This window comes from Mustela nigripes, chromosome 10 (genome assembly GCF_022355385.1).
Source record: "Mustela nigripes isolate SB6536 chromosome 10, MUSNIG.SB6536, whole genome shotgun sequence".
Taxonomy (NCBI): Eukaryota; Metazoa; Chordata; class Mammalia; order Carnivora; family Mustelidae; genus Mustela; species Mustela nigripes.
In genome coordinates this window covers 64,359,884-64,386,158 of record NC_081566.1, presented here as the reverse complement: position 1 = coordinate 64,386,158, position 26,275 = coordinate 64,359,884, and the positions used below count along the sequence as shown (strand labels likewise).

Genomic DNA, 26,275 nt, shown 5'->3' with positions numbered 1-26,275 from the left:
TCTACACCTGCCCAGCTGTAGCTATACCTGTCCTGCAGTCTACACCTGCCCAGCTATGGCCACACCCGCCCTGGCTCCATACCTGCCCAGCTCTAGCCACACCTGCCCTGCAGCCCAGACCTGCCCAACCACAGCCTAGAAAGGAACAGACCAGCTCCTGACGGGGATTTTCAGGTTACTCACAGGAGTAGGGTCCTGTCATGTTTCTCTTTCCGCCATTAGAAGCCAACAAATGAAAGACCCAAGAGGATAAACTCACAAAGATTGGGGCTTCCCCCAGGACATGCAGCCTGGCTACTCACCCCCTTGCTGAGTACTGGCCGAACGCGGCCCCCCGCAGGCTTGCCTGGGTGCATGCAGCTTAAGCACGCCAGCTCCCCAGGACTGTGACTGCTCCGTGCTGGCTGGGGCTGGATGAGGGCGGGTGGGGGGTCCAGGAGAGGGGTTGGCAGTGGGCAGGCCCATCTCTGCCCCTCAGTGGGAGTGACCGTGTTTCCTCCGGTTTCCTAGCAGCTCAGTGGACACTCTGGAGAGTCACCCTACTGCGACCAGTTTGACAAGATCCACCCAAGAAGGCTGCCCGCCAGAGCCAAGGGGCTGCACCGGTACCTGGAGGGGCAGGAGTGGAGTGAGGGACCCTGGAAACCAGCCAGCAGGGAACTGCACAGTGACAGCCGCCCTGTGACAGCCCCTTCCAAGGGCGTATCGGTCAGCCTCAGCCAGAGACAACTGCAAAGCCACCACTGAGTGAGAAGAACTTTACTCCTCTTCCTGTGTCCGCAGAAGCGTGGGCGGAGGGAGAAAGACTCCCCCTCGCCCACCACTGGCTTCTGAGCCACAGGCCAATGCTCTACGTGGGGTGAGAGGAGCTTTGAACTGGATGTGACATTTAAGTTGAAGCTAAATGGACAAGAGCATGTTTTTAATGTCTGGAAGTGACCAGAAAGCTACTGTGTCTGCCCAAGGCCGTCCTCAGGGGCCAGGTCAGAGCAGAGGTGGGAAGAAGACGAGGCGGTGTCTTGCTTCAAGGCCAATCTGTTTCTAAGCCCGACATATATGCGGCAGCTGCCCCTCTCTGCGCACAGGAGAGCTCCGGAGGGACCGGCCGGCACAGCGGCTGCCTCTGCAGCTGGAGGCACAAAGGGAGAAAGGCCCATGTTCACGCATCTTAAGTCATTCAAAGTTTTCCTAACAGCCTCGTGCTACTCTCTAATTTAAAGAATTTTCTAAAAATGCAGACACGTTAACCAACACGTCTAGCTCAGAATCCCGTAGCCTCCCCACCAGTGAGCAAGTCTCAGGAGACGGGTGTGCTCCGGGGCGCGCTGGTGGGCCACCGACTGCGGGAGAAGAGGACGTTCTGAGCAGCGCCTGCCAGCTTCCGGGGTGCACATACTGCAGCCACAGTGGATTCCAAACTATCAGTAGTTTAACCAGTGGCTCGCCAAGTTCCTGGCTATTCAGCGAGCAGCTGCGTCCGGCCCCAGCACACCAGAGTGTGGCGTGGGAGGCGGTCGCCGGCGGCCTTTCCTGGCAGCTCACCCCCAGGCTCTGTGACCCACCAGCTGTGGGCAAGCGTCGTCCACCCAGGAGTAACGAAGGGTCACCAGTTCAAGAGCAAAATGTTGGGGCACTCCAGCAGGCCAGCCTCCGGACCCCAACAAGCTGCTTGTTTGAGCCAAGTGGAAGATTCTAGGAGGCTTGGGAGGGCACCTGCAGGCAGAGGCTGTGTCAGGAGAGACAGAGGAGCTCTGCGACCCGAGCCTCAGCAGGGACCTTTGCAGCTACAGAGCTCCCCCGAGCAAGGATGGGGGGATGTCGGGCAGTGAGCGCTCCGAGCACCCCACGTTAGCACGCCGTGGTCTGGCCGTCAGGTCGTGATGACAGCAGGAATGCTGACCCGGCCGGCTACTGAATGAGTGAGCTCTGAGCTCTGAGCTCTGAGCTCACCACGCCCTCCACCACCGTGCACAAAGCGCCCTCTTACTCCTCACCGCTGTAAGAGACAAGGACTCTTATTCCCACTTTGCAGGAGGGGAAGCCGACACTTGGGTTAAATGGCTTCCCCGAGGCCCTCAAGCTGCCTACCCTGCTGGTCCCGCTGAGATGCCACCTGCTGCTGATCCTGGAGGAAATCCTGGGTTTCTCTGAGCCTAAGCCTAAGCCTAAGCCTCTTCTGCACTAAGCCTCAGAGCACAGTGAGGCCGAGTCCCCGGACGGCGAAACGGGGTCCACCAGCAGGTGTAGAAATCTGACATGAAGTGTCTGGATCTGGTAGCCGACTCCCTGTCCCCACTCAGGAAAGACTGCCCACCTGGCTGCACCTGCTTCCTGGGCAGAGCAGAGCAGAGCAAAGGCACTTTCTGTCTCTGCTGGGTGCCCTTTGGATACAGCCTTCCGTCCGTCCAGCCTTCAGTCCATCACTTTTAAAAAGAGAGAATTAAAGAACGCAAGACCTGCATGTTGATAGACCCATTTCTCTATCGGTGCAGATACCGAGAGCCCGGGGAAATGAGTCCATGCCTAATGGAGCAGGCGTTCTGCAGGTCGGTGTCACTGCACCGGGCAGGGCTCGGAAGGACGCCGACGACACAGTCGTCCTGTACGAACAGGGGAGTTTGTTAGAGGCCAGGAACAGGAGACGGATCGGCGGAGGAACAAGCCGCCCCACAGGTTTCTGGCGTGCCTGCAGTGTGCAGCACCGCACAAGGTCCGGGGAGAGCGCCCCGGAGCCTGCTGTCACAAGGGCGGGGCCACAGGACTCGGGCCACCCTGGGTTGGAGCCGCAGCTCTCCCGTCACGTGGTCCTGGTGGGCCCTCTCTGAGCCTCTAGTTCCTTGTCTTGAAGGCTTCTGTTGTCACAGGAGGGGGTCAAATGACTGAGTTCTGCATCCTGAAATTAAAAGTGATGCCTTCGAGGGGTTTCCTGGAAAATCTGCTTTCCCGATAAAAATAACAGAAGCCAGGTGGGTGGATGACGGGGCCAGCCCCGGGGCCAGCCCCCCTACTCAGAGGTGCCCTCCGCTCCTAGACGGAATTGCTAAGACCCAAACAAGGAAGAGGTTGGCCTGGGCCGGCCTGGACCACAGCCAGACCCCTGACTCTAGGTTCAGGGCTCTCTACACATGTGGCGGACCCACAGAGAGGTGCCGTCCTTCCCCGGAAACAACATAACCCAAATTACCTCCCCCCGGGGGACAGCGTGTGGCTGCCGGGGGCCTGCGTCCGTCTGGTGGGTAAGACGGAGCTCGCGAGGGTACTGAGGCACTCAGGGGCATGGGGCAGGGATGGGCCAAGCTGGAGGGGCGAGCCTGCTGGCGGCTTCTGGGAGGGGCTGGGGCACCGCACAGCCTTCCGTCATCGGGTCTGGGCTTCTGGCGACGAGCAGCCGCTGAGCTGGTGGGAACACAAGCCAGCAGTCCGGCCGTCACAGGAGGTGAGGCGGGACGCAGCTCACGTGCCACCGCGTCGGGTTCAGCACTTACGGAGCGTCGACCCAGGGCTAAGGTTTCACGTGGTGCTTCACTTTCAAAACAGCCCCGCGCGCTGGGTGTGATTGCATTTTCCTCACTTTACAGAGGAAGGACCCCCTGAAGGGGCACGGCCTGGTCAGGGCAGGCTCCAGGCCACGGAGCTCAGCCCGGGCCCTCCTGCGGGTCGGCTTTCCAGCGGCCCCTCCCACCGGCCGGCCGCGGCCCGCCTGCTCTCGCAGCCTCCTGCTTCTCTTCCCTGGGGTCTGGGTGGCTCAGGAGAGCATCAGCCAGATGGAATGCGTCCCTCTTATACACACAAGGTGACCTCCCAGAAAGAGGCTCAGGCTGGGGTTTCCTGGAGAAAAGTGGGTCCCCTTCTAAGCACCAACACTAACACTCACACTGTTTGCCGAGCGGGTCCGAGCTCTCAGATACCCTTGAACGACACCCACACTGATAGGCGGTTGCGTCTGGTCCATCCACTCTAGCTTGTGGGTTGACGACCTCTCTGACCTCAGTTCCCTCGTGTGTCGGATAGGGGCAGGATTGCTTCCCCCACAGGTGGCCGTGGGAGGGGGCGCCCACCAGAAAGCAGCCCACAGGCCTGTCCTCACTGCCCCTCTGCGCCTTCCCGCAGGCTCCCCAGACGCACCTGCCCCCCTCGCCTTCCCGGGACGCAGGGGGAGGACTCCAGGGCTCCCGGTGGAGTTCTGCATAACTTGGGATCCGTCACCTTTCCCCACGTGCTGTCAGTTTTCCCCTCAGACCCGGGGACGCGTTTCCGTGTCTGCCTCTATCCTTTGTGGCCAAGGACCCGTCCTACCCGCTGCGTGCCTGCAGGGGGCAGGGACAGCCACGGAGTTAGGAGGGGGAGGGGGTGAGATGCAGGAGTCCGAGAGCCGTGAATTCCAGTGACGAAGCTGAGTGAGCTCGGGACGTCTGCCGTACAACACGGGACCTACAGTTAACTGTATTGTACGGAGTGCTTAGTGCCAAGCGTTCTTCCCCAACAGAAACAAAAAGCAGGAGGGAAACAAGGCCCTTGGCGGTGGGTTCGTCTGGCCGCTCCAGCCGGCAGGTGGCAGAGCTGCACCACGGAGTCCCCCGAGAGCCTCTGAGGCCACCACCAAGGCCGCGGCTTTGGGAAGGAGGGACGGGCGGCAGGGAGTGTGGGGCAGATGTGACCGGAACTCAGGAGGGTGGGTCACCAGGGTGACTGCTGGGGCAGGGTCTGGGCTCCAGGACGGGGGCGGTGGGACCCAGTCCTAGTTCAGGGCCTCACCCTGAGGGGGACTTTGGGCCGGCCATCTCACCGGCGCGTCTGTGGGAGGACCCTGGGAGAATCCAGGCGGCGGCGGCGGACACACAACAGGGCACGGACCGGGCGGCTGTTGGCGGTTCTGGGCACGCAAGTCCACGGTCAAGGTGCCCGTTGGGGTGGACGGCTGGTGAGAGCTCCCTCCTTGCGGGTCCTCACCTGTACGGTGCAGGGGTGATAGGGGCGGGAGGGGGAGCTCTGCTGTCTCCTCCTTTCTTAAAAGGACACCAGTCCTGTCCAATGAGGACCTCACCCTTATGAATCATTCAACCTAAAGTACTTCCTCAAAGGCCCTGTCTCCAAACACAGCGACGTTGGGGGTTAGGGTTCCAGCATATGGATTTTAGGGGTGCAGCTCGGTCTGTAGCAGAAGCTAACAAGAGTGCGTTCTGAGAGGGAGGTGGTGGGAATTGCCTAAAAGGGAGTCTAATAACAGGGCACGTGCCTGTCCACTCCTGGGCCAGAGGCCTGTTTAAAATTCAAGTTCCTTGAGGCCCAGAGTGGTTTCGGGGAAGAAAGGGAGCCCCATGTTTAGGAATGCTGGTGCGTCTGTCCGTGCTCCCCTCCCCCACCTGGGCAGGGGGCTCCTTCCCCGGGAAGGTGAGCCCCTCGACACCCCAGGCCTTCTTCCCGAACATCCCAGCAAGATGGCCCTAGACTGGGCTCCAGGCAGCACCTGCGGTGGGCAAAAGCCAACAGGCAGAAAGTGGGAGGGGGCACGTGTTCTCGCTTCTCTTCCCGCTGGAGGTCCGTACCGAGGAGGGACTGCTGCACGCAAGCCTTCTTCGCTGCCCGTCTGGGCAGGAACCGGGACTGACACGAAGAAGGAGGAGAGCTGAAGACAGCCTCAAGCACAGAAAGCAGACCTACCCCTCAAGGCTGGGACAGGGGGACCCACCCTGGGAATCCCAGCGTCTCCCCGGAAGGCTCCAGCTGGGGTAGGTGTGGCTGCAGAAGGAGCTTCAGTAAGAGCTGACGGCTCGACTCAAGCTCTCGGACCCTCCACTTGCTTCCCTTTCAGTGAATCTGCCCAGACACACGTCTCCATCCCCGTGTGAGCCGCCGTGTCCACTTACGGAGCCGCTCAGAAGCCCAAAGCAGCTCACAGACGCAGCCACATGCTTCCGCTGTCTCTGGGGGCTAGGCAAGGCACGCAGTTGGAAGGACAGCCGTGGGGGACCCGAGGGCGTCAACATCACGACCACCTCCGTTCGCATCCTCATTTTGGTTTTTGGCATCAATGGCCCACACTTTAGCTCTCTGGGGGGTAGGCTCGGAGCGAGCTACAGTGGGGGCCACGTTCAGTTAGGCTGGGTCCTGGCCCCCAGGAGACACCTCGTCGAGCGGGGGACACAGACTAATCAGCAGCACGTATAACGTATTCAGTGTGTGCCGGCCGCTTGGTAGGTTTTCAAGGAGGCAAACAGGGCTCAGGTACTCTGGGAGGGCTTCCTGCAGGAGATGGGCTTTGAGTTGAAAACTGAGTACAAAGTAGCAGTTAGAAGAGTACAGATGGGCAATGCAAGCAGAAGGTAGGACCTTGCAGGCAGGAGCCCGTGAGCAAATGCATGAAGGAGGGGCAAGTCATGCCTCCTTGGGGCCCAGCGGCTGTGCTGACCAAGACCAGGCAGCATGGGAGGGTCTTGAATGTCTGGCGGGGTGAGTGGAAAGCGCCTGAAGCTGGGCTCTGTCTCCACTTTGGAGCTAAGACCTACCATTTTTTGACTTGTCTCTGCACACCTACTTCCCCTCTGCACACTGTCCCTGCAAAGGTTAGACCAGGGACTGGCATCCTTCTGTACCCAATGTCAACCTGATTCAGAGCAAAGTTCCTTCTTGCTGGGGCCTGAGCACCTGCCTGCTGCATCCAGAAGGTGCGTCCTGGATCTGTGAGGACCCTCAGCGCCCCCCTCCCCTGGCTTTCACGTCTGGCTCCCCGGCTGTGCACTCATGTGAGAGCATAAGTCACAGGGCCATAAACCACTCCGGAGTGTGTAATAAGTGAATTATTTACCAATGACCCTAGCTAAATGTTCAGAGGGATAAATGATTAAGCCACAGATCTGTCAAAAAGTTCCCATAAATAAGTAATTCTGTGCCGCCTTAATGGGCTTTGTAAATTACTCATTCATGCCGGCGCTGGATCACTCTCGGGGCAACCTCCCCCCAACCTGCTGATCTACTGCTGGCGTCTGGAGAGTGCGGGGCAAGCCCTGCCGGCCAGCCGGGTCGACCCCCCAGGGGCCGGGTTCTTGGAATGGCTCACCCTCCCCTGCCGTGTCACCTCCCAAGAATGGAGGTCAGAGGTGGACAGGCTTTCTTGGTCACCTGGAGGTGTGTCCTGTGAGGTAACTGCAGGGCCCAGGGTCCTCTCCTGCAGGCCTTTGCTCGGTGAACAGGCTCTTAGCACCTCCTGTGCCTCGGGCTCTGTGCTAAATGCTGGGAAGCCAGAGGTCAGACGCGCACCCCTGGGAGCTCAGTCCGATGACAGAGACAAGCATGGACACACAGTGTGATCAGTGTCTCTCTGGAGTACCGGGCGGGGGGAGCTCTAGTCAGCGAAGAAACTGGGGAACATGCCCAGCACGGGGGTTCTGAGTCTCCACTGTGCAGGGGTGGGGGGCTGGCTCCCCCCAGCTGAGGCAGGCTGAGCTGTGCGGCTGGGAAGACAGCCCCACAAAGGCTGACTGCAGGTCGGCCGAGGCATGGCCCTACCCCGGGGGACGCAGGCTGATGGTGCAGCTTCACCTGGACGCTGCCTGCCCCAAGTGCATCCCAGCTCCCAGAGCTGCCGGCCGGAGTGACACATGCATTCCCCCTTCACTGGCTGGAGCAGGTCCTCCAGTGACGCTCCAGCTCAGCAGAGACGGGGAGAGAGAGAGGGGTACGGACAGCCCTGATGCTGACCCCAGGAGCAGACTCTGGCTCTGAACCCACCGGCCGTGCAGCCCGGAGAGGGCTCCTCACCTTTCTTATCCTCCCGCTTCTTAAGCTGTAGAATGGGGGCACCCTAACAACGATGGCTTCTTGGAGGGGTCAGTGGGATCATCCGCATCCTGCGCTCAGTCCATGGCACGCGGCAGGTGCCCGGTGGCTTGGTTGGCTGCCGTCCCTAGTTTCCGGCAGCAGTGGCAGCAGCAGATGGGGGACAGTGAGGAGAGGGTCATGCCCACGAACACAGGCACAGGCACACATGCATGCGGACCGTGCTCCGTGAGTGTGCTCCGGTGACAGCACCCCCCCAGTACCCACTGACCCCCGCGCAGACACCAGCCTTAGCCGGCAGCAGGCAGGGACAGGGGGAAAGCCCCTGTCCTCCATTGTCCGCGCACACACTGAGTGTCTACCTGGTCCGGTCACACTCCCGCTCTCGGCCTCGGGCACTGCCACACAGCAGAGCCAGAGTAACTGCACCACCCAAGGACAGCGCTAGGGACCGGGATGCCCTCACTCAGGGCTGGGATGACCGCGCTCCCCTTCAGGCCCCGGTCGTTGAATGTCCTCTCCGACTGCCACCACGCCAGCCCGGAGCAACCTGGGCCGGCTCCTGCACGGGTCCTGTGCGGCTCAGGCCTGGACCACCCGTGGCTCGGGACGAAGAGGAGGCGCGTCAGACAGGACCCGGGCTTCCTCTGCCTTCCCGGAGGCCAGAGACATCTGTTTCTGGAGCTCTCGCGTCAGCACAAAATGTGTCCCAGGGAGCGGGAGCAGGAAAATTATGTAAATTGGCTTGTCTTTGGGGAATGTTTCAAGCCGGCTCTTAGAGGCCCAAACCCATCACTGGCAGGAGGGCCCTGAACGGTCAGTGACCGCCAAGGCTCCCTGCCTCCCCGGCCGTGTTCCTGGGGACCATGGGGTATAAGGAGCAGACTGAGGTTTACATGATCCCGGGCCCAACTCGGGCCACGTGTCCTGGCCCCGCCTGTCCTCCACCTGAGCGAGGCCTTCTGTTCCGTTCCGAAAGACAAGACGTGATTTCCTGCCTTTCCAGACCAAACCAGCTCACACGTCTTCACAGCCTGACAGGCGCTCGGCGGTGTAGGACCCGCCCTGAGCCCTTCCTTCCGCACATGCTCGCCAGCTGCTGCCCCCAGCTCACGGGCATTTACTCCGCAGCCCACGACTCCGGGACATGGTGCCAGGAGATGTAGGTCTTGCGAAATGCAAATGTAAAGCAAGAAGAAGTGATGCGGGTCACGGGTCGGAGGAAGCATCGGGTGGTCTGACTGCGAGTGGCAGGTAACGGAATGTGTAACGTCAGAAGATTCTTTGCCTGCTGTCCAGCCTTGGGGACATGGTCCTGTCCTGGGGGATGGCAGACACTTTAGGGGAAGCTGGGTCTGACGACCGCACAAGGGGACGCAGGCGCTCTGGAGGCAGGAGAGCGACGCAGGAGGGCACGACACCATGCAGGTTCCCAGAGGCCAGGGAGAGCCAGGCCACAGATGGACCCCGTGCTCCTCTCCTGTGACTGGATGACACAAAACTCCCGTGTCTACCTGCATCTTGCGGGGGTCCCATCACTTACCGCCCGCCTCACCACAGCCCTTAGGTGTGTGCTGTGAACCCTTCCTCCCAGACCACTGGAGGGAGTGCAAGCAAGGAGCTGCCGGCACTCAGACGGGAGCTGAGCCAGCGCACCCTGTCGGTCTTCAGAATCCTGCCCCCAGGACTGCACGCAGCCCCTGCAGCCACCCGCCACGGCGGCCACAGTGAAGCTGAGGATATGCCAGTCAAATCGTGTCGTTCCTCAGCCTAAGCCTCCTCGATGGCTCCAGTGCCGGACCCAAGTCACGTCCCCCCGTCTGGCTGTGTCCCCCACCCTGTACACACTGATGTCCTCACATCAGCTGCACCAGGAGCCAGAAGACTACGCGCGGGTCTCCGCCATGTCACCTGCGCCAGGAGCCAGAAGGACGCTCACGGAGCGCCTGCTTCAGGCCCCACACCTACAAGCACCGTGCACACGGGGCATCGGTTCAGCCTCACGATGAGCTGGGGAGACCGGTGCTTACCTCGCTTTTTGTCGGAGGAAGCGGATCCCAGAGCTCTGCTGTGGTCGGCCCACAGTCACACGTCCTGCCAAGTCTGGTGGTCCCACCTGGGCGGTGCCGTTCTAGAACAGGAATGCTGAGCTCCCTGGGATTCCCAAGCACAAGAAGGTGTTTCAGGTTCCCACGACTTGACGCATGTCCTTGCTTCTATCGGAAATGCCAGTCCTGGGGCGCCTGGGGGACTCCGGTGGTGAAGCATCTGCCTTCGTCGGGTCATGGTCTTGGTCATGATCAGGTCATGATTTGGGGATCCTGGGATCCAGCCCTGCGTCGGGCTCCATCCTGGGATAGAGGGGGTGTTCTCCCTCTCCCGCTGCCTCCACACTTGTGTTCACTGTCTCTCTCTCAGTCTCTCCCAAATAAGTAAATAACACCCTTAAAAAAAAAAAAAGAAAGAAAGAGAGAGAGAGAGAAAGAAAGGAAGAAAGGAAGAAAGAACACTATTCCCTTCTTTCTTCCCCACTGGTCTTTCCAGACCTGGTTTAAGACACGTTTTCTAAGTGTTTTTCGCCCCGAGTTAGGTTAGCGTGTTTAAATCGTCTCACTGAGGGGCTGTGGCACCCGGTCCTCATCTCTATGTTCGTACTTCTGCTTGGGTGTCTGTCGCCCCTCCAGGATTTACAGCAACTTAAAGACAGGCCGCACCATCTGGCTGTATTTGTCCAACCCGCGAGAGAGGAGGACGCGCTTCGCCTCGGCTGTCCGTCTTTGCAGCATAGCTTCTGCATCCCTGCTTTTTTAAAATTTATTTAGTTTTTAAAGATTTTTTTTTTCTTAATTTAGTTATTTGACAGAGAGAGAGAGACAGCAAGAGAGAGAACACAAGCAGGGAGAGTGGGAGAGGGAGACGCACTTTACCCGCTGAGCAGAGAGCCCGATGCGGGGCTCCATCCCAGGACCCTGGGATCATGACCTGAGCCGAAGGCAGACGCTTAACGACAGAGTCCCCCAGGCGCCCCGTGTGTCGCTGATTTTAATGTCAGTCCTCACCCACATTCTCAGGCCGCTCGCCCCACTTCTGGCCTCTGTCCCCATCTCTCCGCCAAGGTCACCTGTGACCTCCTGGTGTGGTTCTCCCCTCGTGCAGCCTTGGACATGCGGACCCCCTCTCCCCCCACCGCCCAGACTCTCTCCCCTTGGCGCCCGGGACGCCGCCTCCCCGGGTCTCTCTCCACTGCCCTTCAGCCTCCTCTGCGGGTCCCCCGCCCTCCAAACCCCGCCGTGCCCCAGCTGCGGTCCTCCTGTCTCCGCTGACCTACACTCCCGCGCGTCTCGGGTGACCTCATCCAGTCTCGTGGCTTTAAATACCATCCATATGCTAACGACTCCCCAAGTTACATCTCCTGCTCAGAATAGTCTCTCCTGAATTCCAGATTCCATCCTCCAAATCCTTAGGGCGCTCCCCTTGGTGTCCGGCACGCACCGCAAGCGGAGCGTCCTGTCCGAGCCCAAGCTCCTGACCTTCTCTGCGGCCCCTCCCCGGGCGCACCCAGGCCTGCTCCTTCTGCCTCTGTCCGTGACCGCGCCTCCAGCCGCAGCCGGGCCTGGTTCGGCGGCCCCTGTCACCCTCACACCCAACCCGGCAACCGCACCCAGCTGTCCCGCCTTCAGAACAAGTCTGGGGTCTGCGTCTCCCCAGCTCGCGCGGCGGCCTCCCCCTAGCCTCCCGGGGCTGCCTGTTCCCCACGGCAGCCAAATGCTCCTGTTCCAACTGTCAGGCCGCATCATTATCATTCCTCAGCTCAAAACCCTCCGCTGGTAACACATCGTGTCGGTACTGAAAGCTCGGAGCCTTCGCAGTGATTCCCGAGGCCGCGGGGCCTGCCCTCCGCCTCCTACACTCTCCTCCTTGCTGTTCAAACGCTTTGGACGCGTTCCCACCTCCCAGCCTCTGCACGTGCTGGGCCCTCTGTAGGGCGCTGTCCCCGGGTCTCCGCACGTCGGACGCCCTCCCCTCCTTCAGGTCGGTATTAAGCCTCACCTCCTCAGGGGCGCATCTTCCCCCGGCAAATCCCCCCGCCCCCCAGACACACACATGTCCTGCTCCCCTTTTCCACTTTCTCTCTGTAGGACGTATCCTTACCTAATGCGCCAAGTATTGATTTGCTCATAATATTGCTTATTTCCCCTCCATAAAGGTAGGTTCTTCTTGTCTGTGTCTGTCCCTGCTGTTTCTCTAACGCCTGGTACAACACTGAGCACACAGTAGGCGCTCCCTAAATATTGGTTGAATGAATGAATGACTGTGACCCCGGCTCGGACCCTCCACCCTCGGAAGCACTTGCTGACATGAGCCCCGCAGGGGTGTTTCCCTGTTGGCAGCCAGGGCGGCAGATCTTCCCAGCATCAGACTCCGCTCCATTCACATGTAAATGCAGGAACCTCCCGGAGCCAAAGGGAAGGAGAAATGACTTCTGTGTTCTCCCCTATATGCGCACTGCAGAGCCCCGATCCATCCATCAGAGCAGAGAGCAGCCCTGGGCTGGAATGTCGTTCACTTACAAATAGAAGAAACAATGGGGAAACCAGCTACTTGATGAGCAAAGTTCTGGAAAATGCTCTCTTCAGGAGGAGAGAGGCGGTTTCTTGCTCACCTGGGAGGAAATTTCTGGTTTATTGTGTTTCTCTCCAAAGTTATGGCTTTCCAATCCTGCCGGATGCCAGCAAGGGAGCACTGCCTTTCAGAGTGGGGCTTCCAATTCTGAAAAATTAATTTTAAATAGAGACACATTACATCTCCCTGCAGGGCACTTTGCAGGAAAGTGCTACTTAGACTCCACTTGGCTGCCAGGTCTGCCTGGGCTGGGGCGCCGCTGGTCGGTGGCTCCGTGTCCCACAAGCCGGTCTCCCCGGGCCCGGCCTGGATCGCGGCTCCCCTCCCTCCCGGGGTCTCCACACAAGGCCTGGTCTTCTCCAGCTCCTCAACAGTCAGGTATGTTGCACGCGTGGGTGTCGAATGTCTGCTTTTCCCCTTGCCTCGAGCTAGGTACCGGGAGAGGGGAGGAGCGAGTGCCCCATCCTTTCAGTCTCTGGAATCGGAGAAGGCACGTTACAGAATCCCTCAAGGTCCGCATCTTCAGGAGCCCACATTTCCAGAGTGCAGCCCTGAGCCCGCACCGTGCGCAAGTAAGCAGACGACACATACACACGTATTCAACGGGTTGGAGAGTCAGGAAAGGCGTTGGACACAGGCGAGCCGAGAGGCGCTTACTGTGGCCGTGATAACACACCGCTGGGCTCAGGGCCATCGCCGCCTCTTCTGAACACTCGGGCTCCTCACCTGCAGAATGGCGTAAGGACCTCTCCCGCCTGCTTGACGGGCTGTTGTCGGTACGGATGAATGCGGCATCTTTTACATTCCTGTTACTTCTGCTTCATCTCTTGCTCATAGACACAACCACTGTTCTGGGAAGGGAAAGGCCAGGATGAGCACTCCTGGAAGGCTTCCTGGAGGAGACAGGCCTCACGTGGAGCTAGAAACATTGGGATCTACTCCTAACTTTTCAGATCTGCAGTCGGACCTCTCACCATCACGGCCAGTCTGCTGATCAATGTCCTCATTATGGTACAGGTCTCTCCCCTGATTCTCGCCTTCAAACACCACCAGTGGCCTTGGTGGGACAGCCTGTGGCCTCTCAGTCCTGCCGAGGGTCTGCTCGGACCAGCCTGCATTCTGGCGGTGCCGATGTCTGGGGGTTCCGCGCGCTCACACGTCTGGGTGTGCACCCGCTCTCCTCTGCAGGGGACGCACGGCACGTACTCCCCCCACCCCCCCATCTCACTCTGGTCCACCTACGAGATGGGGGTCAAGAACCACCTCCTCGAGGACGTCTTCCCTCAGCCCCGGGCCGAGTTTCCTGCTCGTCCTCCGTTGCCTCACTGTGCCCTATGCTGACCTCTACCTCTGGCGCCACACTTCCCGTGCGCATTGCGATTGCCTGCCCGGCTCTCCCTCTGCTCTGCAAACTTCTGAGGTCCCGGAAAGCACTGTCTCTCTCTGCGCTCCAGTGCACGCAGAAGTCTCTCAAAATATACCTGCTAAATGCAAACGCACGTGGGGAAGAGGGCAGACTCGGGGGAAGGACTGAGAAGACGTTCCGGGCAGCACAGCCACGGGAGCTGGGATACGGTGGTGGGGTCGGGGCGGGGGAGCAGTGAGAATGCCAGTGGGTCCCGAGTCCCTGCCAGGACCTGACGAGGAGGTGGGATGGGGGCCTAGAGGGCTCGTGGCGGGGAGACGGCCTGCCAGACCTGATCCCACAGGGATCAGTGGGAGAGGGCTGGCCAGGTAGTGGCACTCTGACACACTTATTCTGGGGACCAGGGGGCCTGGCCAGGGTCCAGAGAAGAGGCTCAGCAGGTGCTGAACTGGGTAAGAGTCAGTTAGGCAGTCGCGAGGGCAGGTCAGATGCAAACTCGGTAAGAGGATTTTCCAGATGTAATTAAGGTCCCAAGGTGGCTGGTTTTGAGACCCTCACTCAGATGAAGGCACCAGGAGGGGGGCCGGAGCCTTCGAAGAAGGAGAGACTAAGGGAGCATGGAATCTCGGGGTGGCCTCGAAGCCAACACGCCTGCTGGGAATGTTCTGGAGAGCTGCTTCCGGGAGCGAGGGCCTCAGCCACCACGGCACGGAGCGGAGAGGCCCAGCCTGCACGCCGCAGCCCCACAGACCCCCAGCCCGGGCTCCGGAGCCCCACTGCTGCTGGCTGACCGCCCACCCCCACGACCATAGCCAGCGGCGTCCTGCCTTCCTTTCTGCCCAGGCTTCTGACCCGCACGCTGTGAGCGGGTGAGCCTGGGCCGTGGAACTCTGCGTCGGGCACTCTGTCACACAGCCACAGATAACGAATACAGAGCCGGGAAGAACGGATCACGGGGGGTGGGTAATTACAGCCCCTCTCTCGGGGAGTCCCTCCTGGGAGAGGCCTTGAACCAGCAGAGCAGCCTCACATGTCTAGTGTGGGCTCCTGTGGGTCCCTCCGGGCAGAAGCCTTCTCGGAGCAGAGCCGCTCCCAGCTCCCAGCGGGTGGAAACCCTCCCGGGGCCGGAGACCGCAGCTCCTGCCAGCTGTCCGTCCTGGCTGCCTGCCCTCTGCCTCCTCTTGCCTAGGTGTGGGGGCAGCCCAGGGCTCCTCTCGGGGGAGGGGCCAAATAAACCTTGTTGTAGCCACGTCAAGTCGTCATGTCGTCAAGTCATGACCCACCACACAGCTGCTGAAGCAAGAGGAGGAGCCTCCTGACTGCTGTGACAGGACACCTCCTAGGTACACAGGTAAGTGAGCAAAGTGGGAAAACCATGCATGCTCCTTTTGCATAAGAAAGGAGGAATTCGAACCCTTGCAGTTGTGAGGGCTTGCAGAAGCTGGGGAGGTACAGCAGAAGCTAATTCATCATCCCCCATAAGGGCTGGGCGAGGGAGGGGCAGGGGGATGAAGGTGCTGAGCCAGAAGCGTGCAACAGATGGCCCCCCAGCCACAGAGAAAGAAGCCGGAGGCCAGAAGGGGTTAGTGGACCAAGAGGGTGACATCCTGTGTGCAGGTGACATTTGCTAGGGGACTGGGGTCTGTGTGACGGCGACTTGAGAGGTCCTGAGTATGGGGGCACGGAGCATGAGGGAGATGTTAATGTGCTTGTGCAGCCGAGTTTGGAGAGGTCACAGTGTCCGGTCTAGGGCAGCCCTGTTACCTGCAGGATGCGGGACAGAATGGTCTCCTGGGGAAGGTGTTATGGGCTGGACCAGGTCCCCCAAATTCATACATGGGAGTCCCAACCCCAGTACCTCAGAGTCTGACTGTGTATGGAAATAGGCCCTTAAAGACGTAATTAAGTTAAGGTCCCATCATTCGGGTGGGTCTGAATCGATAGGACTGGTGGTTTCTAAGAGGACGTCAGGACCCAGGCTGGAGGACGTCAGGACCCAGGCTGGAGGACGTCAGGACCCAGGCTGGGAGACGTCAGGACCCAGGCTGGAGGACGTCAGGACCCAGGCTGGGAGGAGAAGGCTATTGGCCAGCCGAGGAGTGCGGCCTCAGAAGAAGCCCGTCTTGCTGGTGCTTGGCTCTGGGACTTACAGACTCTGGGACTGTGAGAAACGCTAGGGCCACTGGTCTGGGGAACTCGGCTATGGCCGCCCTGGCCAATCAGCACAGGCTACTGGGGGACACGGAGGTCAGCGTTGCGAAGAAGGGGTGAGCACAGGAGGGAAGGCGGGCAAGGTTGGGAAGGGGTGGCGTGGGGGGAGTCCCGGCGCTGGGGGATCCTCGCAGAAAAGGAAGCGGGGGGGGGGGCACCGAGGGCCGGGGGGGCCCGTGGCGAAGGGACGACGGCCTGGGCCGGAGGCCGCGAGTCTTTCCTCTCTCCGGGATTCCCGTTTCCCCCCGGCCTTCCCCAGAGCCCTTCTCTCAATGTCCCTCTGTTCCGTGGGCCGTCGCAGCCCCTCCCCACCATCTGACGGCCCATTGTGCCCACAGGGCTGCTGGGGCGCTGCGAGGGGGGTTTCTCCCACTCCCCTCCACCCGGGGAGGGGACAGCAGGCCTTGGAAGGGGTGGTGGGTGGGCAGCAGACCCAGGAGGGGGTGTAGGCCAGGAGGGGGGGAGCAGCCTGGGAAGGGGACACAGGTTGGGGGGGGCGATGAGGGGCTGGGCAGATGGGAATTGGGAAGTCCCTAGGCCCCAGGAGACATCTCCTGCCCTCCCCCCCCGCCCCCCGCAACCCCAGCCCTGCGGCAGCTGGCCCGTTGCCCTGCCCGCCACAGGCCTTTGTGGCTTCAGTTTATTTTCCAGTTAATGAAACGGAGGGAGGCGTAGTCACCTCTGCGGCCCCTGGTGATGCTGTGCTGCCAGAGGCTTCTTGTCCGGAGGCCGCAGCCTGAGCCCCAGGTCACATCTGCCAATCGTGGCCCACCTGTGCACGTGAGGGGACTGGTGGCCGCTGGTTGGGCTGGGGGAGGCAAAGGAATACCTAGTGTTGCCCTTGCTATCTGCCGCTGTGTGTCCCCCGCAAGTCGCCCGGCTTCTCTGAGTATAAGAGGAGCTCGGGAGTCTGGGGACCCCGCTCCCCTCCAGAGCAGGAAGGCGGGGGCGACAGGACTTAGAGCAGGACAGAAAGGAAACAAGTCTCTGGGTTGTGTCCAGACTTGGCAGCCTCCCCGCTGAGCAACAGCGGGCAGATTACCTAACGTCCTGGGGGACTTTTCTCCTTCATCTGTAAAATGGAGGAAACGAGATGTTATTAGAGGGGAGAATGGGATAAATTACAGCAAAGCCTTGGAATAAAGTAGGCACAGAGCAACCTCCACGCCACCACCACCACCATCACCATCACCACCATCACCACCACCATCACAACTATCACCACCACCACCACCATCATTGCTACCACCGCCATCACCACTATCACCATCGTCATTACCACCATCATCACCATCACCTCCATCACCATCATCATCATTATTCATCATTTTCTCAATAAAATACTGATTCTGTAGACAGAGTGAATCCATTTTTGTGGGACCTGAAGCCTACATTGTTTGGTGGGCTGGGGAAGAAACCCCCTTTAAGAAAAGGAATACAAGGGGCGCCTGGGTGGCTCAGCGGGTTGGGCCTCTGCCTTCGGCTCGGGTCATGATCCCAGGGATCGAGCCCCACATCGGGCTCTCTGCTCAGCGGGGAGCCTGCTTCCTCCTCTCTCTCTGCCTGCCTCTCTGCCTACTTGTGATCTCTCTCCCTCTGTCAAATAAATAAGTAAAATCTTAAAAAAAAAAAAAAGAAAAGGAATACAAAATTATAAATGCAAAAGTAGATACAGAAGTGAAGTTGTACTTTAAAAATGAGAAAAGGAATCATAACAAGTTATGCCTTTTTAAAAGTTGGCAAATTAAAAAATCATTAAAAACCCGGAAAAATAACATAATCATTTTTAGTAACTGTCGAAGATACCATGTCGTATTTTTTCTCCTTTTTTGGCTGCATACCCTTTGGTTCTTCATAATGATTTAAGAATTTTTTTTTATCAAAAGAGCAGGATAGTTCAGTTTTCCTCCAGTGTGGCTGATCGAAATATATTTAAAGACTGATAGTCTTTAAAAATGTCTTTTAACCTTAAAAGTGCTGTACAGATAATACCGTATGTAATCTTGGGATTGTTGTCGAATCCAAAAAAGAACCAGACACTGTTTTTTGTAACTGAGCTGTAAGATTTCAGGACAGTCTGAGTTCTCTCATGTTGTCACCAGTCTTAAACACTGGCTGTGAAGGACAGCAGTGGCTATTAGCCAGATCGCCCCTGTCCTGGCGGCCCTATTGTGAGTGTTACGTTCTTTGTCAAATCATCAAGAAATGTAAAACTTTACCCACTGTAATCATACAGGTTATGTATGCCTCATCGTTAATTGGATTATCAGAAATCTAACTCTTCCACTTAAATAATGTCTCCTTGAGAATCATCTGCATTTTGCATTACAATTCACCTCTTCACATCAAAGGCGGGAAGCATTTTCCAGCAGTGTGTAATTCCCATGTGGCATTGTCAGACACATCCCAGGCAGAACTTCCATGTCCACACAGCATCTGTGAGAAACAAACCCACCGCTTAGCGTTACACGTTTGCTGAGAAGTGTTTTCCATGGACCAGCTTCTCATACCATACATTTCAGGCACTGCTTCCAGATCCGCGTGCTAGGGGACAAGCTCTTGCCACCACGGCCCCCTGGGTCTCCGTGTCCACGTGCCCCGATGCCGCGCCAGTCAGCGTGGTGGCCTTGGAGCACTCTTGAAAGCTATCCCTGCTCTAATCACACAGGCAAGGGACAGGGAGCCACATCACATAAGCCTTTAATCCAACCTAAGTGGACTCTCAATTCAATTTCCACTTAGCAGACCCCCCACCAAAATGCCCGTGGCTTTTCCACCCCCGCCACGAAGGAAGGTGGGCTGGAGGGGAAGTCCTAGTGGAAAGAGACAGTAGACGTCACCGCTCATGGCTGTGGTACTCACTCTTGCCTCTTCTATGCGGAGCCACACAGGCACACCGGCAGAGGCCGCCCGGAGCCTTAGAGGGCCCTGAGCAAGTGAACCCAGGGAACTTGATGGTAAGTCTACCTCTGGCTGTGGACTCTTGGCTAGGGGTTACTTTAGGGGTTCTAGAAGCTCTGTCTATTGGACTTCCATGGCATGCTTCCTATCAAGCATAAAGCTGCCCATAATTACAGTGCTCCTTTGGATAAAGCCCTACCTTTTTTTGAAAATACGCCTGGGGCTGGGGGGTGGGCGTGGTGGTGGTGGGGAATATAGAGTCCTTCATGTTTTAGTATAAACTCATTTACCAGAGGAGGTTTAGAGCGAAGGGAGAGTTCTCGGGATTGTGATAAAGACTCGAGAGAGAGACCAAATCACGGAAGGCGAATTTCTTCAGTTCACATGTGGCGTGGGGATGAATGTGCTTGATTCTGCCATCAGTTCTGGGGACGCCAGTGGCCCACGGGAGAAGGTGGAGTGGGGGAGAAAGCCGACAGCATCCTGGCATCATTTTTAGTCAATTTTCAAACCTGAGCAATAATAGAAGAGATACAAAGTGTTCACAGTGTTCACAGTGATTTTTCAACAGAATCACTTTGCTCGGCAGGTGTTCTAGATCCCACCCAGGGCAGCAAGCCCCGTGCTGGCGACCGGCCGCAGACGCACTGGGAAGACGCACGGTCTTTCTGCTTGGCTCCAACGTGCTGCTCCCACCATGACCTGCTCCCCGCCCCACTTCCCCCTGGGGCACTTCTGTCTGCGGGAGACCGTGACTCAGGTCCCAGCCCAGCTGAGTGGCATCGCCTACACCTACCTCACCCACCTGGGGTGATTTCTAGCTCTCACCTGCCCTGAGGTGAGCATTTAGTGGTTTGGTGCAAACAGGGAGCCTCTCAGGTCAACTCCGCTTCTCCTTCCATTGAGGGGTGGTGGCAAGATCACCGGAGAAGATCCGGAGCAGAGGAGGGGAGAAGGGAGAAGAGAGTCAGTGTCCTGAGGGCGGTAGGTGCTGGGTGACAGTTCCTCTCCGTGTCTCCACGGGCTCTGAGACCGGCGAGGGCTCGATCTGGGGCTGCTGCTTTCACCGTGGCGACCTTTGACAACCCAGCACCTCAGCGAGCCCGTCTGGAAGCACCTGTGGACAGGGAAGAGGAGGCAGGGGGTGTGCGGGGTCTTTAGGAAAGAATGTCCGTCCTGGGGTGTCCGACAGAAGCCAGGCTGCAGAGCACACAGCCCCGGGGCTCCTGGAACAGAGGAAGCTCAGCGGGGTCTGCCATGCTGGTTGTGAATCCTGCGGTCACCTTTCCTTCTGTGTGCCTCCGGGCAGGCCCCCGAACCTCTCTCTGCCTCAGTTCCTGTGCCCAGAAGTGGGGGAGGTGACGCCCTCCGTGTCGCTGTGAGGATTGAACAGAATGCTGGGATGGCTTCTAGCACAGCACTGGACTCACCGTAGATGCTCGGCGGGGACCAGGCTTACAAAGGGGACAGATATTTGACTGAAGAAACGTTCTCTGAGCTTCTCCCCATGCTAGGTGCTGAGCAGAACCCGAGGGAGGGGCTCAGACGTGCAGAAGGTGCTCCTAGTGTGAGGGGGAGATGAGACATGCCCATGTGCCTGCCTGGGGGAGTGAGCAGGGGGCCCCAGGGAGCAGAGGGTGGGAAGCCAGCGGCACTGGAAGGAGAGGAGCAAGGAACACGTCGTCCTGGGGCAGGAAAGGTCATCCTGGGGCAGGTCCGTGAAAGGGCTGCCTCTGAGCTGGGCTTTGGAGGAGACGTTCTGGCTGGAGATTTATGGCAGAAAATCATGCCCCGTGGAGGGAGACAGGAGCAAGGGCACCAGGGTGGAAACCAGATGCTCTTTGGGGAAAGTGAAGAATTGGAATTAGGGGCCACGCGGCGTAGGAATAAGGCTGGAAACCAATAACGCTGCCCCTGGCTGCAAGGGAAGTCGAGGCCAGAGAGGCGTGGCTTTGCACGTCTTTGGTCCCGGGCTACGTGTTTTTGTTTCACCAGGAAATGGGGACCACTGACGGGTTTTGGATGCTCCTTTTCAGAGCGAAACTCCATTCTCCAGAGCTTCTCCTGCTCGTCCCCCCAGAGCAGGGCCCCCGCCAAGCTGTTTTGTGAGAAGGAGGAGGAACGGGGCCACAGTGCAGCCCGAGAACAAGGGAGGGCAGGCGGGCCCGGGAAGTCCTAGTGAGTTACACCGTTATAAATACACTTTAGGGCCCTGTGACTGGGCCATAAATCGCCACACTGTGCTCAGGTGATGTCACCCAACGCTCGGCTGTATTTATAGCTTCGCTGGCCGTTCCTGTTTTTTTTTTTTCTTTTTTTTTTTTTGCACATCCGCGGTAATATGTGTCTCCCCACCGCACACTCACACTGAACAAGAGGAGATAAACTTTCCTGCCAGTTCTGCTCTTCTTGCAGCGCCCTGGAGGGGTGATCTCCTACAACTCACCACATGCCCAACCTCCTCGCCTGCTCCCATGGTCGGCCCTGGGGCTCCTGACGCTGTGAAATGGAAGCTTTGCACAACCCAGAAAAGGGACGTCTCTCTCTCTTCCTCAGTCCTGGGAGCCGACTCCACGGGAGGCACTGCGATCGCCACCGCGGACGCGACCAGCACCGTCTTGGCCCGCACGGGACGGCTTCGCAGTCAGCAGGGGACAGACACTGAACCCCTAATCCCACGTGTGATTGACGTCCCCGGTTGAAATCAGGGTGCAGGAGGGCCATAACAAGGTGACCTCCCCTGCTGGATGAATTAGAGAGGCTTGCTGGAGAAGGGACATGTCTGAAGGAGGAGGCGGCTTGGCCTAGGGGACAAGATACAAGATGGGGTTAGGCCTGGTGGAAATCAGCGCTGTGGACAAGGCCATAGCAGAGAAGCTGCCACCGAGACCTGTGGCTAGTTCCGGGCGCCGGAGAAGCAGGGAAGCTGCGATGCGGAGCGAGCTGGAAGGTAAGGTCGAGACGGTTGGCAAGAAGCAAGGGCTGGGAGGTAAGGCAGCTCTGTCCCGGAGCCCAGGGAAAATTCTGGGTCTGATCCTAAGGGCCGTGGGAACCATCGGGGAGGCTCAGGTAGAGGAGTCAAGTGGTCGGATTTGAGCTTGAGAAAGAGCATAGGGGCTGCAGAGGGCCGCTCTGTGGGGGCCGGGTGGGGTGGAGCAGACCCTGCGGGTCACAGTGGGGGTGACCGTGCATGTGGCAGGAAGCGATCCCGCCTTCCAGGAACTGAGGACCGAGGTGGATGGTGAGGAGGGAGGAGCGGTCAGGTGCAGACCAGCAGCTCCTGGGTTTAAACGGGACGAAGGCTGCTGCCCTTCTCACCACACTGCGGAGGGACTGACCCACAAGAAGCTGTATGTATTTCATGTGCCCAGCTTGGAGAGGTTAGAGACGGGCGTGCACACAGAAAACCATCCCCAGAGTCTATGCCAGAAACAGATGCGTCCCCTCCAACAGTCTCCTCCAACCTCCTTTATTTCTTATTATTTTCCTTTGTGATGAGGACACGTAACGTAGCATGCAGTCTTAGCAAGTGTGTACGTGTGCAATACCGCCCTATTACCTCCCGGCGCGGTGCCGCTGGGCCGGCCTCTCTGGGCCCCACCGCTCCTGCATATCTCCAACCTTTTACCTCTTGACGACTGCTTCCCCGCCCCCCTCCCCAGCCCCCTGGCAGCCCACTTCCCCTCCCTGGTCACAGGCCCGGGAAGGAGGGCCCAAGAAGGAGTGGCCAGCTTGTTGTTTGTTCTTTTTCATGGGCAATGTGACTTTTTTCTCTGGATTTGCGTCCCCCAGGTTTCTTCCCAAAGCCTAGACCCCTGCTTTATGTGGGGAGGACTTAGGGATGGAGCTGGAGGAGCCAGAGGGTCAGGGAAAAGAGCTGCAGGGGAGGGCCTGCCGTGGTCTAAAGGGGCGGACGCGATGGCAGAGGCTCAGAGCTGGCTGTGTCTTGGAGGCTGGAACGGAGGCACCGGAGGGACATTAAATCAACATTCTCCATCTGTCCATTTCGGAAATGCCACCAAAGCCGGCAGCCGGACCCTGCCTGGCAGGCACAGCTGGGCCTGGTCCCGGGCCCGGACGAAGCTGGGGAGCCAGAGGGAACGTGCTCAGACAGGGAGCTTTTGCAGAGCCCACCGTCCGCCCGAGGGAAGGCCTCCGTGGGCGTCTGCAGGGAAGAGCCCCCAACTCCCTGCTGCAGCTGCAGGCCACCGGGGCAGGGGAAGCAGATGTGGCAGGAAACAGGGGTCTAGAGAAGAGAACTTGAGACTGTGGCAGGAGATGCCAATTCTCAACACTCAACTCCAGGAAACTCCAGGCTTCTTCTGTTCTGCCCTCAAAAACACGGGCGTTTCTCTCTCTCTGCACCTCCCAATTCAGCTCTCGGTAACTGTCTGTCTTTCCCCCCAGACTGGCTCCCGGAGAGCAAGAGGTTGAGCCTCCCTCCTCTTTGCATTCCAAAGGCTTCGCCTGTGCCTGGCCACAGAGTCAGCTTGCAGCACGGGTCTGGTGGGCAGAGGCACGAATGGCTGAAGGAGCTCCTCGGGACCCGAACCCTCAGCCAGGGCTGCTCTGACATTGGTAAGGGTCTTGCTTTAAGTTCATAGCCCTTCCTGTAGTACAGGTTAAGTTTTCCATTCCTGCGGACTTGATTCACCTTTACCTTTCAACCTACGTTAGTGACCTTAATGCAGCCTCTGGGCCTAATGCTCACTGCTGATGCGATCGGCTCCCTGGCTCCCGTGCAAACATTAGCTGCCACTTGTGTGCCCTTCCTGTACAAACAGATCTGACGATGGGCTTTAGGTCTTCAAAGGAGCCCTGGGGAATGCTGAAGTTCTGGCAGCTGTGGGATTGGGAGTAGGACCCAAGGAAGCCAAAGCCAAGGACCAAAGGGAGATGAGGAGCCCCCCTTACTCCTGGGGATCCCCCACTTCTGATCCCTTACTTCCCATTTTCGGATACCGACAGGAGACCAGAACTACACGCAGGAGATCAGAGCTGGCTGGACCACAGGGGTTCTGCTGACAAAGCATCTGGGATGGTTCTGGGGTGCAGAGGTAGGAGTTAGCCAGATAGACGGGCGGAACCTGGCCTAAGAGGCAAGAGGCCTGGGTGCTGGTCCCTGCCCCACTGGAACTTACTCTGCGGCCTTGAAGGAGCATCTCACCGTCTCAGAGGGGAGCTGGGCTCCCCCTGGTCTGAGGCCCTTCTGGTTCTGAGGCCGGAGGTTGGTGCCATGGGCTTACTTTACTGTTTCTGGTTTTTTTCCTAATGAGTCTGTTCCCTGGTTTCCCTTCCTCACGCCCATGCCACGCCCCCACCCTCTTCTCTTTCTCTGAGCTTGGCTGGGCTGCTCATTTGAAGACGGGGGTCTCCTGACCCCTGTGAACTCAGACCACAAAATCCTCATGACATCAAAGACGAGATAACGGGTCCATTTAGAGCAAACTGTCTCTGCATGTTGCAGCTGGATTCTGAGGCTGAATGGGGTAGGGAATGGGGCAGGGAGTGGGGCTGGCACACAGGAAACACACTGCGGGAGCCTGTCTCCACCAAGTCCATCCTTCCTAAGCCCTGCCTGGAAGCAGCTCCCCCGCGACCCCCGCCGCCCCGCCCTGTCCAAACCTCCCCCTAAATACTGTGGTTGCTGCTTCTCAGTAGGCATCGCTCCAGGGGTCTGGCCTCTAGTCCTTCCTCTACACTGGCAGCGCCGGCTCCCTCAGGCATCCACTGACACCCCAGCCCCATCGAGAGCCTGCCTTGTCCAGCTCTTCCAAGGGACCCCTGAGGCCGCTCTTCTGCCCCCGCTGGCTCCCCTCATGGTACAGATCTGAGTCTCTCCCCATGGCCGGTGAAGCCATCCCCTGGCTCTGCTCTCATTCCTGTATATCCCCCAAAGCTGGGTGTCTAAGGAGACTGAGAACCAGAGAAAATGGGCTGATGTAGCAGCAGGAAAGCCCCAGGCCTGATATCTGGAAGGGTTTCTGCAGCCCCTGGGGTGGGCAGACAGGACAGGGGAAGGAACAGGGAGGAGCTGGGAGCAGGACAGCACCGCTCACCCTCGGGGCTACCCTTCCCACGGAAGGGTGCAGACAGGGCGACTTCTGCTCCGGGGAGTCCAGGTTTCCTCCGCGGGCAGGCCCGTCTTCCGAGCTGAAAATCAGGATCTTGGCCTTTCTCTGCGCGTCTCTGGGAAGCAGCAGGAACACAGTCCTCCGCCCCCTCTGGGGGAAAGAGGACAATTTATAGAATTGTTCTGCTGTTCTTAGCCCTCATTGAGACAAAGAATTCATTTCTGTCTCTCAGGGTGACTTCTCCCGCCAATGGCCATAAATTGCCTTCCTGCTCACTCTCTGACCTCTTGATCTTTCTGCTTTTGTGCTCAAAAAATTATTAATATTTCTCTTAACTCCATATATAACCTTTGGCTGCTTCTCTCCCTTTTCTGGGTGAAAGTGTCCTCGGGGATTACTCCCCCCGCCTCCAGGCACACATACTTCTGTCTGGGCAAGGCCCTCTGCCTGTGGACGGAGACCAAGCCGGCAGGAGGAAGGTTCGAATGTCCCTGCTTCGGGGAGCTCCCACAGAGAAAATAATCACAGCTAGCATTTCCTGCTCACTCTGTGCCTAGCACTAAGAGCTGGACGGAAGCAACCCGCTTAAGCGTCACACCTCCCCACACAGCAAGTGCTCCTGTCCCTGTTTTCAGATGAAGGAACCAAGGACAGGGAGGTCAGGTAAATAAGCTGCGGAGGTCCCGCAGGAAGTAAAGGACAGAACCTGGATGAGGGTCCATGTGCTTGGTCCTCAGCCTCTCTGCTGCCCTCTGATGGGAGAGGGGCTCCCCAGCTTGCCCTCCGGAAGTTGCAGACTGAAGGGGGCATGAACAGCACTTGCCTCCAAGCAGCCCCAAGTTTGATAGGGGGGGCAGATATTCTGTCCTGGGGAAGTATGTCTGGTCTGACGGAAAAGACACAGGCTTTGCCTTTGGGAGCATCCCTCTGAGACGGGGGACGCAGCCCCAGGAAGCCTCCAGTTTGATGAGAGTTCTGTGATTAGACTCTACCAGGCTCCTCCGTTAATTTAATTAGAATTGTGAATGCCCGTGCAGGAGAGAGGAGAATGGAGCAAAGTTAGGGGCGTTGCAGGAGGGGAGGTGTCGCAGGACTGGCTCTCCGCAGCACTGCTGGGGGGGCAGGTACACTCAGGCTTGTGGGGGGCGATGCCTGGGGAGTTCAGTGGTTCTCAGCCCTGGCTGCCCATTAGGATTGCCTGGGGAGATGTTTAAAAATACCAGTGCTTGGGGCTTCACCCTAGAACAAGCAGTCTTTGGAAGCGAGGCCAAGGCACTGGTGTTTTGAAAAAGTTTCTCAGGAGATTATGATCTGCAGCTGGTGT

The 26,275-nt window shown here is 58.5% G+C and overlaps 1 long non-coding RNA gene across 1 annotated transcript; it reads right to left on the bottom strand.

The window, feature by feature from the left end:
• Positions 1-18,327: 18,327 nt before the first annotated feature.
• On the bottom strand, positions 18,328-20,185 carry LOC132026265 (uncharacterized). The gene is made up of 3 exons (XR_009406839.1): positions 19,706-20,185; positions 19,168-19,389; positions 18,328-18,412 (listed from the first exon to the last, which is right to left on the bottom strand). It is a non-coding gene; the product is annotated as an uncharacterized LOC132026265 (long non-coding RNA).
• Positions 20,186-26,275: the final 6,090 nt, after the last annotated feature.